We start from the raw sequence: 19859 nt of genomic DNA, 5'->3' as shown, positions 1-19859 counted from the left end.
GCCTATTACCAATCTGTAGGTCTTCTTTGGAGAAATATCTCTTAAGTCATCTGCCCATTTTTAAATCAGGTTGTGTGTTTTTCTGATAATAAGTTGTGTAAGTTCCTTATATATTTTGGGTATTTGCCCCTTATCAGATATATGATTTCTAAATATCTTATCCCATCCCATAGGTTGTCTTTTTGTTTTCTTGATGGATTCCTTCAAGATATAAAACCTATTTAGTTTTATGTAGTCCCATATGTTTATTTTGCCTTTTGTAGCCCTTGTCTGGGGAGACTGGTCCACCCAAAAGACTGACAAGACCAATGCCAAAGAGCTTACTGACTATGTTTTCTTTTAGGAGTTTTGTTTTCGGGTCTTATATCCAAGCCTTTAATCCATAATGAATTAATATTTGTATATGGGATAAGATAGTGGTCCTGTTTCATTTTTTTGTGTGTGGTTGTCCAATTTTCTCAAAACCCTTTACTGAAGACCATGTCTTTTCCCTGTTGTATATTCTTTTCCCCTTCATCATAGAGTAATTGACCAGGTAAGTGTGGGTTTATTCCCGGGCTCTCTATTCTGTTCCATTGATCCATCTGTCTGTTTTTGTGCCAGTGCCATCCTGTTTTGATTATCAAAGTTTGGTATTCAGTTTGAAATCAGGGCGATGATACCTCCAGCTTTGTCCTTCTTTCTCAAGATTGCTTTGGTTATTTAGGGTCTTTTTTGCTTTTTTGCTAAAATTTGCTACAAATTTTAGGATTTTTTTCTTCAAGTTGTATGAAAAATGCTATTGGTACTTTGATAGGAAATGCACTGAATACATAGACTGTTTGGGTAGTATGGACATTTTAATAATATTAATTCTTTCAATCGCTGATCATAGAATATCTTTTCATATTTTGGTGTCATCTTCAATTTCTTTCATTAGTGTCTTGCGATTTTCAGAGTTCAGGCCTTTTGCCTACTTTGTTAAATTTATTCCTAGGTGTTTTCTTCTTTTCGATGCAATTGTAAATGGAATTTTTTCTTAATTCCTCTTTCTGATAGCTCGTTATTAGTGTATAGCAAGACGACTGATTTTTGTATGTTAGTTTTGTATCCTGTGACTTTACTGAATTCATCTACTGGTTCTAACTGAATTCTCAAAATGGCTTTAATCATGACTCCCATTATGACTCTACATTGACAACTTTAGTAACTTTCTCAGTCCGTGAGGAAACGGAGGTATGGAAATATTAAGCAATTTACCTAAGATGGCTCAGTTGACAAGTGGTGGAGGAGAGAGAGCTGAACCCTGGCGACGTGACTCCTGGGCCCAGACTTGTAATAACACTCCATGCTTCCCTGGAGTACAAACCACATCCCTGACCCTTGAGATTTTACTCGTTCTTTTTCAGAGAGAATCTGAGGAATACAGGAGAGATGGGGAGGCCAAATCTTGTTGGAATAAAGCTACTCCTAACCTAGCTCTAGTTTTTGAAGTGACTGTCATTCTAAGCAGCTCTCCCTACCCAGGCTTTGAGATGGTCTGTCACGAGCCACCCGTACCTCTGACCCGGAAATGGGCACGTTCATTGTTCACCCAGTCCTTGATTGAGGAGAATAATGTGCAGGGGTGGGTGTTGGGTGGCTTCCACCTGCCAGATTCTCTGGCTATATTTATAGTCATGTTTGTGCATTAATATTTTATACTTAGGTAAATTGCACGCATTGCATTTAAGGCCAGGTTTGCCTTGTTTAAAAACATCCAAATTGGGATTAAGTATTCAAACTGTAATCTCTTTAGTGGGCGTCTGTCCACTGGATTTGTATGACATAAAGAGGGTTATTGAAATACTGTAACTTTAATATTTTTTATCCTCTATACAGAAATCACTCTTAAGTGAATTTAGAAACGAGGAGAGGCATTGGACAGATACCAAAGAACAAAGGAGCTCTCATTATTTTTCAGGCCAGTTATAGCAGAGCCCGCATCTGTGGAAGCTTCGCCATCCAGTTTCTTCCTCATAAGCAGTAATATGCTATGCTCCTCGGTGCCGCAGAGTAAATTCCCTGGGGGCTTCTAATTTCTCCCCTCTCCCTGTTTGTAATGGTGTTGTTCTAAGTTGATACGGTTTCCCTTACTCTTTACCCTGGAGCTGCGAGAGAATTTGGTTTTGTTCAAATTTGGAATATTTCTAGGAAGGCGGCCAGGGGTAGAGTGGGCTGGGGGTTAGGATGAGTGACTTGAAATCTACACATTTGTATTAATTGAAGAGAGAGCAGCCCTAGTTAGTATTCCACAAATATTGAATATGAATAATCAGATAAGACACTTACTAGTATAAAGAAACCAATAAATTTTATTTTTGCGGTACATTAAAATAAAATTCAGATAAAAATTTAAAATCATAGCATATCCAGAATAACCATTTGATAGCTATATATAAATCTATTTTAGAGATGTGCAAGCACAAATTATGGAATGCCAGAGCAAGTTGATTTAGGCTGCTTTTTCTCTAATATAAATAATGCAGAGTGCCGCAAATATTCAAGTACACTTAACTGAACATAATTAAAATATTGGAATATATTTTAAAAATAAATAATTAAGGAGTTAGAAGTATCTGCAATACTAATTCAAAGTGATAGTCATATGGTGATTATATTAGGCAGTTTACCCAGTACTTTTGCTTTAAAGTGCAATAATAAAATTTGCATTTAATAAAAATTATGATTCTGTAATATTTGAGGATATGGGCACATTCTATTTCCAGTACAAAACACAACCCTTGTCTCTCTGATCCATCAACAGATGGACTGAGAACAGACATTTTCAGCTCAGCTGAGCAGCTCGTCTGCTGAGACACTGCATACACCCATCCTCACGTTTCTAAATGCCGTGTCAGGGGTTTTCTTCGCCTGTCGCCTCCCCACCAGCAACTTCTGGAGTGTCAGCTCCTTGAGGGTAGCGACCTATGCATCTTTGTACACTTGGTGCTGAATGAAATGCTGGTTTGCGTATGTATTTAATAAATACGGTTGAATTAATGTATCAAAGAACGAATGTATCTATCCTTGCTGCCTGTCCTCAGCACAGTAGTAGGCCAGACATGGCTCCTTTAGGGATTTGCTTCTGCCCGCCCCTCCCCCGCCCCCACTCGCTAATCTGGGATGCTCATCTCTCAGATATAAGCAGAACTCACTTTACCTTCTTCCTGTCTTTGTTCAAATGTCACTTTCTCTGAGGCCTCCTCTGACTTCTTTGTTTTGCGTAAAACTCCACCTACCCCCACCCCAGGGCAGTCTCTAGCTTCTTTTGTATCTCCATCTGAAATAGTACATCATTTACTTGTTTTTTTGTGCAGGATCCTTTTGCTTTCATTAAAAACTGTAAGCTCTGTGGAGGTCAGGATTTTGTGTTTTATTCACCGCTGTATCCCCAGCCCACAGAAGAGTGTTTGACTCATAGTGGACGATCATACTAATTTGTTGTGTGAATGAAGAAGTGAGTGTGTTGGAGATGGACCAAAGGATTGTCCTGAAGATATAAGGCGAATGTGTGTGATTGTAGGATGCACTCAGTGTTTCGGGGCCCACAGAATAGGATCAGACCCATTTGCCTGCTTTTCCGCCTCACCTGCCATTGACGGTTCCTCAGGTGGAGATGAAGACTAGACATTTTCATTTACTGAAAATGATTGCCCAATTGGTTCTACAATCTTCTCTGGAGATCTGCGTCTGCTCTGAAGACTTGGACCAGATGGCTAACACTTTATTCATCAATCCAGGCCAGAATGGTTCTTAGCCTTAGATTAGGGTGCTGTTCCTCTCTCAGCTATTCATCATTGTCCTTGTCTGTGTCCGTCCCCACCTTCCAACTCCTTTACCACCCTGAGTCCTCAGCACAGCACTAACCCCATCCCACACCTGACCAGTCCAGGAGCACCAAGGCTGGTCTCATATTCTGGGTCTGCCGCCTCTGTGTGACCTTGCACAGTATGGTAGATTAAAGACGGTTGCAAATGCCCTGTCATCCTCTTCTTTGAGAGATGATGCTGTATCTAGGCTGGTTTTGTGACTGACTTTGACCAATAGAAGATGGCAGATGTGATCGTGTGCCACGGCTGAGCCTAGCCTTTAAGAAAACTGGCAGCTTCTGCATCCTCTTCTTTGAAGACTTGTGCTATCATGTAAGAAGTCTGGCTTTCCCTCTGGAGAGATCACGCAAAGGGAGACAGGCCCTAAAATTACTCAGCAAGAGGGAGACATGGTCTTCTCAGCATCTTGCTGCCCCTGTCCTTGTGGCCATTCCCAGCAAGGCACTAGTCATGGAAGGGAGGCATTTGGATGTTCCATCCCTATCTGCCATTTGAGACCCAAGTGAGACCATCAGAACAACTGTCTAGCTGAGCCCTAGTCAGCCCACAAAATTGTGAGAAATAATAAATTCTTGCTTTAAGCCATGAAATGTTAGGATCTTCTGTGACACTATAATAGATAATTGAAATAGGTAGGATATAAAACACCTTTGAGCCTTTTTTTTCTTTTTTTTTTTTTAAAGATTTTATTTATTTATTTGACAGACATCACAAGGAGTCAGAGAGGCAGGCAGAGAGAGAGAGGAGGAAGCAGGCTCCCTGCTGAGCAGAGAGCCCAATGTGGGGCTCGATTCCAGGACCCTGAGTCCATGACCTGAGCCAAAGGCAGAGGTTTTAACCCACTGAGTCACCCAGGTGGCCCTGAGCCTTTATTTTCTTACCTGGAAAATGGAACCCATAATCTCTGCTCCTGGGGCTGCTGGGAGGCTCTATGTGAAGTACCTCATGTGATGCCTGGGAGATGTAATTACCCAGTAAATGTCAGTCTCCTTCCCTGGCCAGGTCCTTCAGTTCCGGGCATGGACCTCCAATTTCATCAGTCACCAAACTTTCCCTCTTCCTGTCCAACCCATTTCCTTTTACAATTTATTTTAGAGAAGACAACCTGAGAAGCTCATTCCAGAGGCTGTGGACACCAGGCTCAGTTGTTCAGGCTTCAGGGCTATCTGCGTTTAGAAGGTGCCTCCAGTAAAACACAAATCTCCTTCCTGAGGATTGAAATTTCAGTTTCAGCGACGGAGGAGGAGCGCTGGACTATGAGAAGAGAGCTCTGGGGGGGGAAAGAACATGTCTTCTTAGAGCTCCTTGGCTTTCTTGTTTGTAAGCCCTTAGCCTTACTCAAGACTCAGCCATGTTCAAGCCGAGGGAAGCTTACCCTTCCTTCCACCCTGCACCCATGTCAGCTTTGCCATTAGGTATCTCAGCTGCTCCTATTGTCCCCTTAGCTTTAAACCCTGCATAGTCTGTTTCATTTTGCCAAGTGGTGTAGAACTGCAAAGGAAGGCAGAGTCCATTTCACAGTGACCCCTCGAGTATTCCACAAGGGAATTGGGTCAAAAATGACCCACCCAGCCCTGACTGATTAGTTTATTTTTAGTTTATTATTAGTAAATGCATTTACTTTTTGATAAATCTTATCTATTCAGCCACTGCAGACTTTTTCTTTGTTTGTTCAGAGAGACCAGTTCTGTTTTAGAGAATATATGTACTACCTTTCCATTTTTACTACCGTTTTTACTATGAATAATAAGGAAAACTTTCTCTCACTCAAAAAAGAGAAAAAAGTTCCCTTGGTAAGGATCTAGATTTTTTTTCAAGTTAAGTTAATTCTACTCAAATTTGATATGAGTGTGAATGGGATAGAATAGACTATTTCCAACGTTGATCCTTTCTTTTGTTGTTGTGGGGGATATGCCTAACATAGGGACATGAAATTCCCAGAAAATGCCATAAACTTAGTGAAATTTTTTCAGTCAAAAAATGTAATGGGACATGGGGCGCCTGGGTGGCTCAGTGGGTTACAGCCTCTGCCTTCAGCTCAGGTCATGATCCCAGCATCCTGGGATCAAGCCCCGCATCGGGCTCTCTGCTCAGCAGGGAACCTGCTTCCTCCTCTCTCTCTCTGTCCCTGCCTCTCTGTCTACTTGTGATCTCTGTCAAATAAATAAATAAAAATCTAAAAAAAAAAAAAATTTAATGGGACAAATGGTAATGATTGTGGTAAGCAGGAATGGTGAAAGGGTAATAAACCAAGAATACAATTAAACACATTAAATAAAACAACAAATTGCCAAAGGTCTGGGTAATGCACCAACTGCATAATTGGTCAATGAATAATTATAAACTGCTTAAGTCTAAAAATGGGTTTTCACTCCAGCATACAATAAAGGGGTGTCATAGATACTTTGTCTGAGGTCACTTTAAATTATAGAAAAGTGGTCTGGTTTTTTAAATCATTGTTGAGATCAAGCTATTAGACTGAGAAAGGGGATGGTTTGGCTGTTCCCTTTCAAATTTTGGTGAATTTAATTTATAATGGTTTGGAGATGCATGGCTGGTGCAGGTTGGTGGTTTTCTCATTGACTTCACTGTCATCCAGTAATTTGATGCTGTAGCCTTTTCATTTCCTTGCCTTGAGCCCTGGAAAAATCCTTTCCTTCCCTCTGAGAGATGGCGAAGGAATGTGATGGAGTAAGGGAACCAGGCTTTAAGTCTTGGACAAGTCTCTTAATTTCTCAGAACCCCCATCTGGTCCTCTGCAACGTAGGGATAATAATCTTGTCCCTATATATCCCACAACAGGAATGCAACACCCTTCAGATGGGGCAGTGTCACCAGGAGAACTGTCCTGTGGCTGGTGATTGTCCCGGTCACTACATTAATATGGAAGGGTGGTAGACATAAATTGGCTACAGAAAGGGATCTGGGCCATCTAAATGCTTTCACTCTGCCACACAGCCCACTGAGAGCGGGCTGCCCAGGCAGTGATGAGTTTTCCTAATAGCCCAAGTGAATAATTCCAGTTTGATGGATGGAATAATCTTTGTCAAAACACTATTTCAAAAGAGATACTTTTTTTTGGTCTCCATGGATTGTGAAGGACACATATTCAAAGCTTTTAAACTAGTTAATTTAAATTAGAAAAGTAATACAAACACATGTAAAGAATAGTAAAAAGTGGAGTAATACAATACAAGTCACACTTAGGTAATCGCTGTTAAAAGTTTCTTTCTTTAACCCATATCACAGCCACCGTTATAGCTTTAAATGGTGTACTTCCTATTGATTGATGACTGTGGGTGCCATCTATTGACTCCTTGACATGGAACATGAAGCATTTAGGGCAATTGCAACATTACTCATTTCCTCTCCTCCACTTCATTCTCAGATTTTGTTAGTTATATTTGGTTATTACAAAGAATATCTTTGTAATTTTAATTAATATGTATTCACACCTCTACCTCTTGATTTATTGAAATTAGACTTCTATTTATTAGCTGTTATGAAAAATTAGATTAGTTTACTTATAGCCTCTCGAAGCTCTTCTTTTTTCTCCCAATTTTAATTAATTATGTCATTTTCATTTTGTGAAATTTATATTTGCATTTTGTTTTGTGATTATAATGTGTTCTGCACTTAGTTTGTAATTTGATTAAAAAATTAAAAACCAACAAAAATAGTCCTATGACTGTGCAAATATTATTCACTGCAATCCAAGAAGTCTGTGGCTGGACCTAAAGAGAAACAAACCAGCTCTGGGTCCCCAGCCTGTTTCACTCAAAAGAATTTTACGAGTGTCTTAAGGTCAAATGGATTCTTTCAAAGTGTCTTTTTAGCTTTATTCATCTCTTCTAGGTCAACTGCACTCTTTCTTTTATCTCTTGGAGCCTTCTATTTTGACTCTTTTTTGTTTGTTTTTCTTGAGTAGTTATTTTTCACGTAGAATTCATGGTGACAAACTTGTGGCCTCTCCATTTCTGCAAATCTTTATTTTGTCCCCATTCTACATTTGTAGTTTGCTTGGTGATGAAACTCTAGGTTTGAAATAATTTTTCTTTGAACTTTGAAGGTATCACTGCCTTTGAAGTCATTTACTTTCTAGCATCAAATGTTTTTGATGAGAAATATCATGTCAATCTAATCTTTATTCTGTTGTGAGTAGTCTATTTTTTTCTCTCTTGAAATCTGATATTTTTTTCTCAATCCTTGGAATTCTGAAATTTCCTTAGGATGTATCTTAAAATGGGTTTTTCTTTTTTTCATTCAACTGCTCAGCATTTAGTAGGTCGCTTGAATCTAAGGACTCATGTCTTTTCTTCACTTTGGAAAACCTATCTTGTATTATGTCTTTGGTTATTTCTTCCCTCTGTAGTCTCTGTCTAATGCTTCTAGAATTCCCATTAGCCAGTTACTGATCTCTTAAATTTCTTCCCTTTCCTCATATTTTCTATATTGTCTTTTTGTGCCATATTTTGAGAGATTTTCTGGAGTTTGCCAGATCTTCATTTATCATCTATAACACATTCAGTTAGACAGATTACCCACTGAATTTCTGGTTCAGACATTATGTGTTTCTTTTTCAAGAATTCTTATTTTGTTCTCTGAGCACTTTAAGAAAAACAGCACCTTGCTTTTGATTATTGGATCCATTGTCCTCTTGAAGTTATTCTGAAAGTACTTGAATTTTTATACAAAGAGATCTTCTATTTTCTGCATAATTGCTATTCCCCGAAAGGTAAATTGCTCCCTCTCTCTCTCTCTTTTTTATAATTTTCTTAACTATTTAATAATCCTTAGAATGTGTCTCCATATATACATTCTCAGAAGTCCATGAGTCCTTTAAGACAATTTTCTAATTTGGTTTTCATTTGAATGATAATCTTTTAAAATATCAATTGCTGACTCTGGAATATCTAGTGTGGCAGGCAAAGTCAGAACCCACATTTGCACTTTTTTTTTTTTTTAACAGATTTTATTTATTTATTTGTCAGAGAGAGAGAAAGAGCATAAGCAGGGGGGAGCAGCAGCCAAAGGGGGAAGAAGACTCCCCATTAAGCAAGGACCCTGATGTGGAACTTGATCCCAGAACCCTGGGATCATGACCTGAGTCAAAGGCAGACACTTAACTGACTGAGTCACCCAGGTTTCCCTGAACTTGTGTTTATACTATGACACCCATGTGTTGTGTTGCCCAAATGACATCAGAGCCCTCTGCACAGATGATGATTCGCAGAGGCGGACCAGTCTGGGGAGGACTGACTTCATGCCTGGTTCCTGGGCTCTGGTTTGAGAAACATGGCTTCAGTGTATTCTGCTCATGGGTAAGATGACTATATAATTTATTACTCAAACTGAGTAATGACTGAGACATTTGGCAAACTTGGCTGTCTGTCCCTAGCCATCGTGGGCAGTGGAGGAATGGCTGCCCAGCCACTGGATGACGAGGTCCTGTAACTGGTGACACTCACAGATGTGGCTGTGAACTTCACCCAGGAGGAGCAGCAGCAGTTGGACCTGGCTCTGAGGGGCCCCAGTGAGGATGCGATGTTGTAGAACATCTGGAACCGGGACTCTCTGGATCTCTCAGGACTGCGAGCAGGGCAAGCTAAGGACCTTGTATCCAGCCATTTCCTGATTTGTGGATCACATCATACCTGAATGAGAATAAAACCTATGTTTTAAAATAATCTCCGGACGAGGCTTCGCTTTCAGCTGGGGTCTGCAGAAAATCCCACACTGGTCATCATACGCTCTCAGTTTCTTCCCCTTGACCCTGCCCCTGACCACTCTCTCCCTCAAATCTGGGTCTTTTCCCTCCCCACTTCCTCTGAGACTTGACATTCATGCCTCCTGTTCTCTTCCATGGGTCTGAAGTTCTGTTTTCTCGTTCACCTCCCTCACCTTGTAAATCAAACAAACCTTTCCCTGCAACAAACAAACAAACATCCACCAATGACGAAACACTGAGACTTTCTGAGCATACAAGGAAAACTGCTGATTAATGACTATGTGGGGATTATAACCTAAACTGGAACATGCTGGGCAACCTGGGATGACTGGTCATCCTACTCAAGGCAGAGCAGGTTTGCTTTTCAGTTTTTTTTCCTGGCAGCTGTTACAGAAGTTTGGAATTGTCTCTGGCTCTGCTCTGCTTCTACCTCAGTGCCCAGCCCCAATAAAGGACCCTGCTCTAGGCAGATCACTCCCCTTCTCTAGGGAACAATTCTCTTGGCTTCCCCCAGAAGGCAAAAGCTATTAATTGTTAGCTGATCTGCAAGCACAGGGTGTGGGGAGTGCTTTGCCTCATTGGTTCAGCTGTTCCAAATGTAGTTCTTTTAATTAATTGCTCTTATGATTTCTCACTCTCCACCCGTCACCTCCCCCTCCCCCTCCAGCTCTGCATGTGTTGTCTCTGAATTTGGAACTTGTCCAGGACTTTCTTGCAGTTTTCTTCACTTTTTATTTCTCTGCCACCCTAGTCCCATGTGCTATCTTCCATGAATTCCTCCATTTCTAGCTCATTGATGCAGCATTCCACTCTTCCTGAACGGGGTTGGTTTCATTATTTCAAAACCTTTCTTTTCTGTCATTTCCCTAGGTTCTTAGGAGGAAGGGGAGGCTGATAAAACGTGCTCAGGACGCCATCACGAACCAGAGCTCCCTGTTCAAGAGCTTGATGCTTTTGAATTTGAATCTGAATATGGATTCATATCTTCTCTCCTGGGTATAAAGCCACCTCAAAGTAAATCATGAAATAACACTGGAAGATCCATTTAGGAGACTACTGCCTTTTCTATTCTGTCCTCTCCTTTCCTAAATAAACCTAGAACCCAATGCTCTATGAAGGAAGTCATTCTCAGGAGAGAAATTTCTTAACTAAAACTCCGCTCTAGTCCACTGTCTTCATAGCTCATGCCTATCCTGAATTACACAGGGAAGAGTGAAGTGGTTTAAAATAGAGGACTGTTTAATGTTCTTTGGACATGTGAGAAAACCGTCAGAAATTAAAAAAAAATTAAATATATGTTGAAAAACTGCTGCAGTCTTGGGCTAAGTGGTGTAGGGAATGCAAACAAATAGAAGATTCCTTTTTTCAATATACTGTTTACCCAGCAAGATTGAAAAGATATGCAGAAAAAGTTAGGGGCAACAAAGAGGAGGTCACATGTCCATACTTAAGTGTCAAAGCTGAGGCGTGTGCCAGGGTCCTGATTTCATAGGGCAGGCACTCTCTGTAGGCCTGGGGTGCTCACAGAAGGCAGCTCAGAACTGTCAAACATACAGTAGCCTCCCCTTAACCGGGGGTTCACTTCCCACAGTTTCAGTTAGCCAAGGCCAACCACTGTCCGCAAACCGATGACCCTCCTTAGGTCACCAGTAGCCTGATGCTGTGTCACATGCCTATGCCATCCCTTTCACTTCATCTCATCATGTGGGCATTTAATCATCTCACGTCATCGCAAGAAGCGTGAGTACATTACATAAGATACTTTGAGACCATATTCACAAATTTTTTATACAGTATATTGTATAATTGTTCTATTTTATTTTTAGCTAGTGTTGTTCATCTCTTATGGTGCCTAAATCATCAATTAACTTCCATCCGAGGTATGTATGTATAGGAAAAAAACAGTGCATATCGGGTTTGGTAGCATCTGTGGTTTCAGGCATCCACTGGGAGTCTTGGTATGTATCTCCCTGGCAGATAAGGGGGCTACCGTACTCTGACTTCTGAAGAAAGAATAGGAGTTAGACTTGAGAGGCTAAGAGGAGGGAGGTCGCAGTTGCAGTGTTTGGTGGATGGGTAGGCGAGGTAAGCACAGAATGTCCGTGTTGTATCAGGGAGGAAAAGGTCTGTTAGCTACGGGGATAGAATCTTGCGAAAGTTCTAGAATATCAGCTAAGGTATTTGAATTTTGCGCAGTCCGAAGATTTTGAGGAGGAGTACATGATTAAGGTTGTGCTTGAGAAGGCTACAGTGTGCTTAAGATGTGTGTATGAATTATAGTTGTGAAGCACGGGGAGAGAATAATGTGAAGACCAGACAGAAATATAGCCAATAGCTAATTATATCGATGGTATTAATAAAAAAAATAAAGTTAACATTTTAGGAGTGCCTGACTGGCCCAGTTGGTGGATCATGTGTTTTTTTGATCTCAGGGTTGTGAATTTGAACCCTACATTGGGTATAGAGATTACTTAAAAATAAAATATCTTTAGAAGTTACCATTTTAGGTTATAATGTTAACAGAGATTTTGGAGAGTAAAATAGATGACAATATCGGCAATTATTTAACAGCAAGTTTTACTTACTGGTAAGGCAAAAATTTTATTGAATTTAGGAATTAAACTTTAAAGTTTATCCCAAAATTCCTTGTGAGTATTCTAAGACTAAAAATATGGCCTTTAAAAAAAAATCATATCCAGTAGGGATTCTAAAGGAACTTATTTTTCAAAAATGTGTGTGTGTGAGTGTGTGTGTGTGTGTGTGTGTGTGCGCACACGCACATGTGCTTGACCAAAATTATTTAGTGATTCGCCATTGGGTATGATCCCGCAATTGCTATATTATGGCATTTACTATATCTGCAGGCTTTTGGTAGATGACAGAAAAATGGGTAAGACCCACATTTTAAAATAGATTATAAAAGCCTGTGTGTTTACCTTAATTATAGAACCTATAAGGAGATAAAAGAACTTCAGCATTATAAATGGAGTTCTTTTGGAAGCAATGAATCAATCAAGATGGTTGTTCTGTCTCTGAAAGTCAAGGTCTCTTCAGATCTAGGTTTGTAAAATTAGATTTGTAAAAACTCCAGATGGGTAGTTTAGTTCCTGCTTTCTCTTTGTGAGTTTTTTTTGTTCCAGTCACTGTGGGGATTACGTAGAGATAAAGACAAGGTTCTTCTCCTTGAAAAGTTTGCCATCTAGCCGGGATATACAACACATATTATAATCACTAAATGGAATTATTCTTACATGGTATGCATATGCTTAACAGGATAGTCAAATAAAGCAATTCACTTACAAGCTCTCTTTATTCCCATCTGATGAGAAGTGAAGAAGTCTTCTTGATCTTCCTGAAGCTTCTCCCCAGCTATCTTCTTCTGTGATAACATGCTGCTCTGGATATTTGTACAGTCACAGTATTGAATGAGTCTGGTATAAGAAGGTAGGTGGCTGACCTTCAGTTCATATCCTACTAGCTCTAAGCTAAGCTTGGAGTCCTTCTTTGGACACTTTGTGAATTTGTTGAGCAGCCAACATAGAGCCCCCCAGAACCCATTTGCAACCACTGATGCATTGGCTGAGAGAGCAAAGCAGCAGCCAATGGCCACCATATGCAGAGCTAAGCTTTTTGAAATGACACTGTGTTTCCTTATCCAGAACTCAAGGTATTGGGCACTCAGAACATTCGTTCATTCATGCATTTATCAAATACTGTTGAGTATGTCCACATGCCAGATACCAAGGATGGCTAGTAGTTAAGGCACAATAACATCCTAAGGGAGCTTTTAATAGATTGAGGAGGCAGACAGATGCTATGTTGTGACATATATCATCTTGGTCTATCCAATATCCCTCCCTTCCTTTTATCCTGGCAACACTCTTCTCCTTCCCGTGGGGGAAGTTCTCTTTTCCAGTTCCAAGGGCTGTATGGGGAGCACCAATCAGAGCTGTTCTTCTCCACCCTATGACACCATAGGAAGCTGGGAGGCAGGTGATATGTGCCTGTGGCCATAGTGATCATTCAGGGAATAAACATGTAAACCCAAGCCAGGCCAATGGGAGTAATCCCCTGGGGTTTAACATGTGGCTGCCAGGAGAAAGCAGCTCTGCTTCCTCTGAGGTCATTGGGATGATGTAAACCCAATAGCCTCCACAGTCAGGCTCTCCCTCACTCCACTCACCCCCCCATCTTCTGTTGCATAGAGGATGAGGCCCACACAGGGTGAAGCAGAGCCAGTAGATAGAGAAAAAGAGAAAGAGCATAAGGAGAGGCCCAGAGAGCATGTAAACTGACCATATACTTTGAGTCTAGCTCTACCCGGCCATTGCAGTTATCCAGGATGATATATTCCCTTTTCCCCTGCCTAGTTTGAGTTGGCTTTCCATTATATATACCCTGAGTCCTAAGTCCCATGCAACATGACAACCTGACTGGAGTTAACACAGCTGTTGGGTGAGCCAGCCCTCATCTGGTCTTGCAGGATGAGGGATGACTTTCTAGAAGCAGAGACATCTGAGGTGAGGCCATGATTTTCCAGGAAAAATGGAGCTGGAGGAAGGGACAGCATGGGTGGTTGGGAGTTCCAGGCAGAGGGAACATCTCATATAAGTACCTGGAAATAAGAGGAAAAATGGCTCATTTGGGGAATTACAAGGACTCTGGTATGCCTGGGAGAGAGTGTACAGACAGCAAAAATGGCTAAATGGTACAGGAACCATCACTGAAACACTGATCTCCTAGGTCCTTCTGGAGCAGAGGTAGAAGAGAAAGATGGTCTCTGCTGTCAAGGAGCCTATCCTCTCATCAGCGATGTTGGACACAAATACCCACAAAGTTAAACCAAAATGTATGGCCCTGGTAAGATGTTCCAAATCAGTGACGGTAAGGCAGACAGGAAGTGCATGAGATTCTGAGAAATGTCACTGGGGATTTCAGACAGCAGGAAGCACGAGAACTTGGCCTTGAAGAAAAGGCAGTGTGTGAGTGGATGGACAGAAGGCCCGCACAGGGGATCTGGGAGGAGACAACTGAGTGGTTCAGCGGGCTGAGTTCGGGAATAGTGGAAGACCCGTTGGCGAAGGGCTTGAATGTTTATTGACTTTAGATTTTATTCTGAAAGTCTATTCGTGGGAGCTGCAAATAGTTGTTGGGTGTAGGGAGGGGGGGCCGTAAACAAGCCATGTGGAGGACTAATTTGGACGGAGACGAGCTGCAGCGAGAAGGCCAGAGGGTTCTTGATCAAGGCCTGGGCTAGGGCAGCGGCAGAGACAACAAGAAGGGATGAAGACATAGTGGGCGGGCTCCAACTCCTGGATGTGGAGAAGGAAGGAGAAGGGTGAGCAGGGCTGGCCGCCTGTCAGACAGAAGGAACTTGCTCTCCCAGAGCGAGTGCGTTCTCCCGACCCAGCCCTTGCACCCCGAGGGTTCAGCCACATGCTCTCCAGGGACGAGTGCGTCTATGCCACAGTGGCTGGGGCAGCGCTGTTGATGGAGGGGGACAATGGTGGGTGACAGAAGTGATTATGCAGTGATGCATAACAATGGAATCCTAAGTTAAACCTCCCGGGTCCATATGCAGAACTGGTTTGACTGAATTCAGTGAAGAGAACACTTGAGTTCCGGAAGACAACCCATGTTCTGGTGGGTCAGCACGACACCGAGGACCCTGCTTCACCACTTCTACCTTCTTTTTTCAGGGAAAAAAACAAAAAAGAGCTTTATTGTCACACGCGCAAGCCAGAACAGTCAACTGGTTGAGTGGCGGGTGAATAAGGCCAGTTTACTCTGGCTCCCCAACCCAGGTCAGTGAGATCTCCATACACGTCCCACAGGGGTGTTTAGCTCAACAAGAGTGTGTCCCATGTCTATACCATGCTGGGGATACTGTGATGAGTAGAGCCAGAGTGTGGAAACCAGGGGGTACGAGCATGAGCTCGCGGTGGGGGGCGGAAATCAAATCCCAGCTCTGCCATTTGCTCATTGTGAGACTTTAATCTCATAGACCTCAGTTTTCCTACCTCTAAAATGGGGATAATAGTACTTTGGGCACTTGTAAGGATGAAAAGAGATAGTTAGAGGTGAAGGACTTGGCACAGGGATTGGTATATAGTAAGTGTTCAATAAATGATGCTGCTTATTACACCACAAGATTGCTGGAAGATGCTGAGGAAGAACAGAAGGAAGACAATTGGCCCACTTTGGGGAATTCAAGGAAGGCTGCCTGGAGGAGAGGAAGCTTGAGCTGAATGTTGGCAGTGGAAAAGGAGTGAGGAGGACAGGGGGAGCGCAGGAGTCCAGGTAGAGGGGCCAGCACATGTGGGTAACACATGCATGACCAGCACAGGGCCAGTTCACTTCAAGGCTGGGAGGGCAACTCAAGTCATGCTTCTTGCTGACGGTGAGTCCGCCTTTGACCCAGGATTCTGGAACCCACTGAGCGCAGCCTGCTGTGTGTTATAAGATCGCTTGTACTTCGTAAAGGAAGCAGCTCTGCGCGAGATCTCATTCTTCCCCAAACCACAAACTAGCCTGTTCTGTCTTTCTTACTCATTCTCATCAAACATGGTACTGACTCCTGAGGGCAGGAGGAAGCCTGCAAGAACTGTCCTAAGGAATGTCCCCCAGCTGCCTGACGTGGTTTTAGAAACCGGAAATAGGGCAATTAGTAAAATGTCCTGGTGCTTGGAGGGCAAGGCTTTCTCGAGGCCCTGAAAGCATTTCCCTTCTTTCATGTATTGCTACTGATGCCTGGTAGGTTTCTTTGGGACTGCATTGTTATGCCGAGTTCCAGATGGGGCAATTAAATAGGGACAGTCGGACTGTTATTTTAGTTGCCTTTGGAAATAGAATTTACAGTGCTCACTTGTCCTTTTCAATTTTCCCCCAGTGGAGCTGTTCCCCCTTCACCTTGGAGGAGACGGAGCCTTGGTGGTGGAGGGAGCCGCTCGCTGGGCCGGCTTCGGCAGGGGCCATGGCGTCCCTCCGGATGAAAGGCTCAGCGGAACTTGAAGTCATTATCGTGATCAAGGACGCAGGGAACCGTTTCGGCGTGTAAATGCAGATGCTCTCTTGGTTTCTGTGATAGATGTGTTCCCAGTGCCAATGCAGCAGTGTGTTGAATTCTTTTTAAAATCTGAAAGACCTGCAGGCTCTTCTCTCCTTTTCTTAAATCCATTTCCCTGTTGAGATGAAAAATGTAATACTTTTCAGCTTACTTTAGACTTTCTTCAAAAGTATTTCTGGAAAAGGATCCTTCATGTGGAGCATATAAAAACTGTCAGAGGATAGGAGAGAGCGAGGTTTTGAAAACACACTAATGGACAGCCATTATGCCGTAGGGAGTTCCCCCGGAGAGCAGAAAAATACAGGCTGGGGAAATCGGGGGAAACGGAGCACAGAGGCTGTGGATTAAGAGACGAAGAGAGTCCAGAGATACTTAAAAAAAAAAAAAAACCACACACACACACACACACACACACACACACACAACACTGGATACATAATGAGATGGGAAAAGAATACTGGCTAAGATGAATAAGACTGCCGAGGTTGGCCTGAGGAGAGTGCTGGAAAATATAAGTTTTGGAGTTTGACAGACCGAGTTCCAATGTTGACTTTTCCACTCCCTAGCAGTGGCGCTGGGCAAGTTAATTTTTATATGACTCCGCTTTCTCACCTATAAAATGGCCCTAAAAATGGCTTCCATGAGGATTATTGCGCAGATTGAATGAGAGAATGGATGTAGAGTATCTGCCTTATTCTCTGGTTATACAGTGTTTTATAAATGCTGTCTTTTTAAATTATTATTATTACTACCACTCTTCCTGTGATTATCCCTGACAGCTAGGGCACAACAAGCCTGTAGACCTCTTTGAGACGGTGGCCAGCCCTAGTCCCCACTTGAGTGTCCGTGTGTCCACATTTTGTCAGACGTGCTAGCACCCTTCTCTCTCCATGGCAGCGGATCGGCACATTGAATCCCATCGCTGAGCCTTCCTTGCGCACATCCCAGGTTCCTCTGCAAAGCCTTTGCCATGGCATCGAGCTGCTCGTGGAGTGCTCTTCTGTGCAAGGGGCTGTGTGCCGTTCGCAACACGGGCTCCACGAAGGAGGTCCCGTGATTCATTTTCATCTCATCGCCAGTCGCCTTGCCCCTATGCCAGGGCTGGGAAGCAACGAGCTGGAGGTCTGTGCCATGAGTAGATCTGAGTCACGGGAGAGAATACGAAGGAAAATGAGCAGCTTAAAAATACTGTATAGGAAAGAAATGGTAAGCAACGTGGTTTCTTTTGAACTTTCCCAATTCAGCCTCTAGGAGAGGTGTCGTAAACCTCTGCGGGAGTGACTAAGAGCTGGGACAGAGGCGAGTTTGTTACAGACGTGCCCGTAACTCCAGGAGCAAATCTCTTTTTTCCCCTCCTAAATAACTCCAGAACATTACATGGCATTAACAAGTTTCCCAGGACAGGAACTTCTAGTTTATTACTTGCACACATTGTCATCAGAAATTAATTTTGTCCCTGAAAGACAAATTGGCTGGTAGCTTATGAAGTTAAATGGAAAGAACAAGTGCGCATCTGTTTCTTCTGCATTTTGTCTCCTTGGTGTCTTACATATAAATGAATCAGAGTGTTCAAACTTAAATTAAGATCTTTGGCTAGATAAACAGTTAAAACTGGTTCCCATAGCTACCTCTCACACATAGCTGTGATTGCATTATAATCCCCTAGTAATCAGCTCTAAATGAAAGAAAGATGATAAGGGTGCTCTTTTCAGTTTTCAGTACTGATTTTTATTAGCTCTCAATCAGTCCGGGACTGCTCTGTCTTTCATCACATTGTGGTAGTGTTTGTAGAATCATTAGAGTAATAAAGTGTAAATCTTACTGAGGTGCATTTTTCTCGAGGTGTTTTATATAAGGAAAACTCTGAAGATTACACTGGCTGGTACAAGAAAGATTTGTTTCGGAGACGAAAGTAAGAATGTAATGTACGCTATACTCATTTATTCTTTACCCGAGTCAAAACCCAATGAATTATCCAGCCTAGGTGAACCAACCACCACATAAAACCTCTTGGACTTAGGCGGCCAAGTATTACCATAATATAGATTTGCATGCATTTAGCCACTTCCTAATTTGCCTTGTTATCCTTCTCCAACACTCTTCCAGTGCAAAGCCTTCACATTACAAATGTATTACCCACAAAACCGCAAGCTTTGCTATTCCCAACGTGATTTCTTTAGCAAACCAGTGTAATCCAATAAAACATCATGTCTCACCAACATTGAGGTATTTATGGCGGAATAAATGTCAGCTTAAAAAAGTGCCCTTGCCCCCCACTTTCTTCTCGCATATCCCAGACTGACCGGTCTTTTCGGCTTCATTTGGGCCGGAGACCGCAAGTGGAGCAAAGTGGCAACTGGAGACAAGGCAAAGTGGCGACTCTGATGCGGCCCTGCATTTGTTCTGGATTCTTCTAGGCCCTTCCAGGAGATGGTAGCAGGGAAAGGAACTTACACTGACTTTCTCCAAGTGTTGTAGGATTTTTCACAGACTTCGCAGGTGTGCTACACATTTGCAATTAACAGAATACTTAATCCTGATGTGCCTTTTCTTTCCCATAGGCTTTATTATAGCTGGAATATGTTACAATGCATCATACTCTACGATGCCTATAAAAATGCCTGCTTGTTTTAAAATGTTGGATTTTATGCATTTTATGTTTATATTAGGCCGAAAGTGTCCCTATATTTTAGTGATAGACATTTACGCTCATCCACAGGGTAAGAAACAATATAATGTAGCAGTATGTTGTCTCTGAAAGAGTTTATAGAAGTGGGGTAGTTTCGTATTTAATTTTAAGTTGCTAATTTTTAAGGAAAGGGTTTGCTTGAGATAGTTATTACAGTTTCCCGGGCCCACATGGTGAGAATATGCATCTTTGCAACCAGCAGAGAGTTCGTAAGATTCAGGTACCCAGAGTCAGGTGGTGGCATTGGGAAGATTTTTTTTCTCTACGTATCTTTTTGGCTTAGATCATTACCTGTAAAGATGTGTGTAGGATTTGACCTGCAGATAGAATTTTTAGAGAACAAGGAGGAGAAATCCATTGATGAAAGTGGTTCTAGATGGTAAAAGAAATCTTGTTTTCTGAGCTTTCTCTCTCTCTCTCTCTCTTTTTTTTTAACCCTCGGATAGTCTTGAGAGAAACCTCATACTTTATTTACTATTTATGTTTAAAAATATAAAAGCCCGAATTCAAGCACTGGTTGTCTCT

General features: G+C 42.1%; 1 long non-coding RNA gene across 1 annotated transcript; it reads left to right on the top strand.

The window, feature by feature from the left end:
- Positions 1-12530: 12530 nt before the first annotated feature.
- Positions 12531-16717, top strand: LOC116568052. The gene is made up of 5 exons (XR_004276487.1): positions 12531-12639; positions 12910-13023; positions 14323-14439; positions 15731-15879; positions 16469-16717. It is a non-coding gene; the product is annotated as an uncharacterized LOC116568052 (long non-coding RNA).
- The last annotated feature ends 3142 nt before the right edge of the window (positions 16718-19859 follow it).

Source organism: Mustela erminea, chromosome 10 (assembly GCF_009829155.1).
Source record: "Mustela erminea isolate mMusErm1 chromosome 10, mMusErm1.Pri, whole genome shotgun sequence".
Classification (NCBI taxonomy): Eukaryota; Metazoa; Chordata; class Mammalia; order Carnivora; family Mustelidae; genus Mustela; species Mustela erminea.
Note: the sequence above shows the minus strand (reverse complement) of the source record. Positions and strands in the feature narration are given on the sequence as shown.